Source organism: Montipora capricornis, chromosome 4 (assembly GCF_036669925.1).
Source record: "Montipora capricornis isolate CH-2021 chromosome 4, ASM3666992v2, whole genome shotgun sequence".
NCBI classification, from domain to species: Eukaryota; Metazoa; Cnidaria; class Anthozoa; order Scleractinia; family Acroporidae; genus Montipora; species Montipora capricornis.
The window spans coordinates 6,107,720-6,113,439 of NC_090886.1; the positions used below are offsets into that span (position 1 = coordinate 6,107,720).

Sequence of the window (5,720 nt, forward strand, 5' to 3'; positions counted from 1 at the left end):
CATTGACCCCTTCATGGATCCAGTCCATGGACTACCCCTGTGGACCACCCCTCATTTTGTAAAGTTACAAGCAGAAAATTTGTTAGACGAGAGAGGGAAGTGATCTTCAAACTAATCTGGACAATTAAAGCAACAATTGTCTCTAATTATAGACAACTGAAGAATTCAAGTGGCCTCAACAGGATTCGAACCCAGGGCCTCTGCGATGCTGGTGCAATGCTCCACCAACTGAGCTATGAAGCCACTCAGTTGGAAGCAGGTCAATTTGTTGGGCGCATTTGTTCTGGTGAACTTATATTTTAAAAGCGGGTTATAGACGAATCTCTTTGGAGCCACCAAATATGTGGTATAAGTGTCTATAACAGGTAATTGTTTAAATCAGTAGCCCATAACGAGGAGCGAAGAACAGCCATATATTCCTGTCACAGTGTTTTCACAGACCGCAATCTATTTTTACATTGAATTTCCCGCTATTTAAACGAGATTACTAAAGATTCCTACCAATCACAAGAAACTAACAGTTTGACGTCATAGCGTCACCGAACCAGAATTATCTTCGTCTTTTTGCAGAAAAAAGTATGCGTGTTGTGCGTTGCTAGTCATGCACTCCTGCTTAAATTTTCCAGATAAGTGCAAGAATCAGTCTTCTCTCTTTCGTCTAAGGATTTTTCTGCTTGTAAAATGTATTAAGTTTACAAAATGAGGGTGGCCCACAGGGGTAGTCCATTGACCGGGTCCATGAAGGGGTCCATGGACTGGGTCCACAGGGGTGGTCCATGGACCTGGGTTCCATGTTTCGTATACCTCCACGCCATCCCCAATTAAACACTGCTGAACTTTTTTTAAACATTAACGTAAACTGTATATGGGCCAGGACACTGTACTGTACAGAAATCAATCAAATCAACTCATATCAAATCTTAGGTTGGTTTTTGAGGAGAAGGAGAACCACCTCTCCGGGCTGAGTAGAGAACCAATAGATCATTTTCACTCATGTGACTTGATGGCCATTTTGGTGTCCAAAATAATAGAAAATATTTGCACAAAATTTGCAAAAAAATAGAGTTCAGTCCCCAAGGGAGAGGATGTCTATTGTTCTAGTACACCAAAATGGCCGCTGTGATGTCACGTGAAAACCATCTACTAACTCAGCCCAGGTATGGTGCTGAGTCTGGGAACTGAACCTACACGTAGGCCACGTCCCATGATCGGTGGGAGGCAAGTGTACTCACCACTAAGCTACCCCCCACCCGCCACCTCCCCTTGATAATCACTGATTACTTGCACCTAGACTCGCCTTGAAGAGGAGGCAGACATGAACTCGGAAAAGGCCCATTAGTCATAACCCTTACAATTTCTGAGAAAGCAAATGCATTCTTTTTTCACTGTCTAATGTTACAAATTCGTCCCTTTTGGAAAATCCCCAGTTTGGTAGGGTAAGTGGTTGTTGCTATGGTTATTGTGATAAATAAGCTGAAAGCACTTTAATAATATGATTGGCTGATGTAACTGTCCAATTACAGCCAACTTATTTTCCAATTTCACTGTCTGATTACATTACCCCACACAATAATTAGAAAAAAAAAGAAGTTAATGCACCAATCAAATTTGAAAAAATTGTAATGGTTATGATTATAAATAATATGATTTAGTAGGAAAAAGTGAGATGATGAAATGTAGAAAAATAAGGTATCACACATGTACACCAAGTAAGAGATAAAAAAACCAGCAAAAATATTTTCATGACTTACTTTAACATGCTTTATTGCTCATGGTGATAAGAAAGTGATCCGCATGGCAATGACAATACAGTCATATCAGACCTACGGTAGAAGAAAATTGAGCCATATCTGAGCCTTGAAGTTTTGAACCATAATAAAGGTATATTTTACTCCTATGACTGCTACATGACAAGATGAATCTTTCTTCAAAATAATTACTGGTTAATAAAATTACTTGCATTTTCTTTTTCTGATAGTATTTCTGTTTTGCAGCTATTTGTCACAATATTTCATATTATTTGGCCAGCAGCTTTATTTTTTTTTGTTAATTAAAATTGATTTCTCAAACAAATAATAATAATTAGTAGTATAATTGCATAGGTGATTATTGAAAATTCTCTGAGATGATTGGTTGCACTTGAGATGCAATAATCCCCTTGGAAGTGCTCTTTTTCAAAGATGACATGTGAAGAAATGATCTTTAAGATCCTGAGAGAGCTGGATCGAGGAGCAAATGACTTCAAAGGCTCACTAGTTTAAGAATGCAATGCATGTGTACACCACAGAATTAATATGCAGCATGGGAGTTTTGGGTGTCAGACTTTTAAGGTGCACTCGAAATTTTAATACAGATCAGATTGTCATAACAGCCAGAGATCAATTTCATCAAATCTATCAAAATAAACAGCGAAAAGTACCAACCAGTTAACCGTTTAAAGCCCGAAGGGTTCCCCCTTGAAAATTGTCTGGCGTTAGACAAAGTAAAATCTATAAGCTTCAGTGGACACTGGGCTATAAAGGGTTAATAGGCCAGTTCACACTCTTGAGTGCATCATGGATAATCAGGGCAACATGGTGGGAAATTGGAAGGTTTGTATGAAAATTCAAAGCAAAATAAACTACACATGACTTTACTTTATAGACTTTCACCTTCATAAACCAAACAAAATAAGTTCAAGTTCAGAACTGAGATGAACTGGACTTGGTATCTATTCTTTGAAATTCCTAAATATTGTACTGTAATTTTGTGCCTTTGGAATTTAATACAGGAAATGTATGGCAAAAATTTTGTTTAATAAAATAATTTCAACAATGGCCATTTCCTCCAACTTTATTCTACCGCACATTTGAGCGCATATCTTCTGTTTTGGAAAATAAAAAAACCAAAATTGCATATCATGAATACTTTTCATCGTTTTGAACTTCCAAACAAACCTTTGAATTTCTCTCCATATCCTGCCCTGATTAAGCATGATGCACGCAAGAGCGTAATTCGTTTATGGGGAATTTCAGTGAAGTTTTAAACCCTTTTAAATCCAAAGGGGGTCCCCATTACCAAGTAAAATTGTCTGGCGTAGACAGAGTAAATTGTGTGAGTGGCCACTGTGCTAAAAAGGGTTAAAAACATGTACAAATAAAAGTATAAAGATAAATACAAAGTTTTGTACTCACTCTTGTCATTTCGTAGTTTCCAGCTTTTAGATTCGTGACAGAAATTCGTATTAGATTAAAGATTTTAAGATAACATGAATTCAATTCCACATTCGTAATCGTCGAAACAGTCAAAAATTAACTGGGATGGAAATGCAAGAAAGGGTCCGCTGTGAGCTGGAAAAGAGTCCCAGATAAACTTGCGGCTAACCTTGAATCAGGCGACAATCATCGGTTGAGTGTTGAGCTCTAAAAAGGCAGGGGCCGGATTTCGTTTCGTTTCAAAAACGACGTCTGGTGGTCGAGAGACATCATTAAGTCTCAAAGCCCGCAAGTCCTGACGTCTCTTAAAGAACTAAGAGGCGTAGAGAGGGTTGCAAGACGACTTTGCAGCCTTCTCCAGCTCGAGCCAGACGTCGATCTGTGGGGCAGAAAGTTTGCAAGCACAGAGCCTAAAAACTACGAGACGCTCAAGCAAAAAATGGTGAAAGTACGAAAACAGTAACATTTTCCTCTGCGTTGAAGTAATTTTCACTAGCTTTTGGTGTTGTGCTTGCAGACTTAGTCCCATTTTGCATGTGTTTTTTGGCGGAAGATCCATCGAATTCCTTCTCCTCGATTACCCACAATGCACTATGACAATAGTTAACCATCAAAACAATGTAAAATGAACAGAGCATTCAGGGTTACATAACCCCTTGACTACTCGCAGCTCCTGTGTTAGAACATATGTTAAAACGGATGGTCTATAGTTTGGAATTTTTTTCTTGCATTTCAACATGTGGTAAGCACATTACTAATCACACCATAGTACGCACAGAACGCATGCGCATTTGTAAGATATGTATAAGCGCATGATCCTTCAATTTGAAAATGATCGTTGAACGGTCTATAATCGCCGTTGTTGTTTTTTACCGTTAACTTTTACAGTAAAATGCGTTTCTAAACAATTTTAAAGTGAAACAAAAAAAAAAAAAAAAAAAGCAAAAACTCGGTTTGGGGCGCCCCTGCTACTTTCAATCCAAAGAGGGAGAGGTTAATCGGTCCCTGAGCCATCGTAACTAACCCCTTGACTACTCGCAGCTCCTGTGTTAGAACATATGTTAAAACGGATGGTCTATAGTTTGGAATTTTTTTCTTGCATTTCAACATGTGGTAAGCACATTACTAATCACACCATAGTACGCACAGAACGCATGCGCATTTGTAAGATATGTATAAGCGCATGATCCTTCAATTTGAAAATGATCGTTGAACGGTCTATAATCGCCGTTGTTGTTTTTTACCGTTAACTTTTACAGTAAAATGCGTTTCTAAACAATTTTTAAGTGAAACAAAAAAAAAAAAAAAAAAGCAAAAACTCGGTTTGGGGCGCCCCTGCTACTTTCAATCCAAAGAGGGAGAGGTTAATCGGTCCCTGAGCCATCGTGACTAACCCCTTGACTACTCGCAGCTCCTGTGTTAGAACATATGTTAAAACGGATGGTCTATAGTTTGGAATTTTTTTCTTGCATTTCAACATGTGGTAAGCACATTACTAATCACACCATAGTACGCACAGAACGCATGCGCATTTGTAAGATATGTATAAGCGCATGATCCTTCAATTTGAAAATGATCGTTGAACGGTCTATAATCGCCGTTGTTGTTTTTTACCGTTAACTTTTACAGTAAAATGCGTTTCTAAACAATTTTAAAGTGAAACAAAAAAAAAAAAAAAAAAAGCAAAAACTCGGTTTGGGGCGCCCCTGCTACTTTCAATCCAAAGAGGGAGAGGTTAATCGGTCCCTGAGCCATCGTAACTAACCCCTTGACTACTCGCAGCTCCTGTGTTAGAACACATGTTAAAACGGATGGTCTATAGTTTGGAATTTTTTTCTTGCATTTCAACATGTGGTAAGCACATTACTAATCACACCATAGTACGCACAGAACGCATGCGCATTTGTAAGATATGTATAAGCGCATGATCCTTCAATTTGAAAATGATCGTTGAACGGTCTATAATCGCCGTTGTTGTTTTTTACCGTTAACTTTTACAGTAAAATGCGTTTCTAAACAATTTTTAAGTGAAACAAAAAAAAAAAAAAAAAAAGCAAAAACTCGGTTTGGGGCGCCCCTGCTACTTTCAATCCAAAGAGGGAGAGGTTAATCGGTCCCTGAGCCATCGTGACTAACCCCTTGACTACTCGCAGCTCCTGTGTTAGAACATATGTTAAAACGGATGGTCTATAGTTTGGAATTTTTTTCTTGCATTTCAACATGTGGTAAGCACATTACTAATCACACCATAGTACGCACAGAACGCATGCGCATTTGTAAGATATGTATAAGCGCATGATCCTTCAATTTGAAAATGATCGTTGAACGGTCTATAATCGCCGTTGTTGTTTTTTACCGTTAACTTTTACAGTAAAATGCGTTTCTAAACAATTTTAAAGTGAAACAAAAAAAAAAAAAAAAAAAGCAAAAACTCGGTTTGGGGCGCCCCTGCTACTTTCAATCCAAAGAGGGAGAGGTTAATCGGTCCCTGAGCCATCGTAACTAACCCCTTGACTACTCGCAGCT

General features: G+C 38.3%; 1 protein-coding gene across 2 annotated transcripts in view; it reads right to left on the reverse strand.

The window, feature by feature from the left end:
• The window catches only part of LOC138045367 (uncharacterized), a 22,054-nt gene extending 18,272 nt beyond the window's left edge, over nt 1–3,782 (reverse strand). Inside the window, exons 1-2 of one of the 2 annotated variants that reach the window (XM_068891834.1) lie at nt 3,174–3,782; nt 1,752–1,823 (exon numbers count right to left, since the gene is read on the reverse strand). The gene's annotated coding sequence lies outside the window, so the exon portion shown is untranslated. The remainder of the gene's footprint in view (nt 1–1,751; nt 1,824–3,173) is intronic. The other variant, XM_068891835.1, reaches the window with a different exon arrangement.
• Between the last annotated feature and the right edge of the window lie 1,938 nt (nt 3,783–5,720).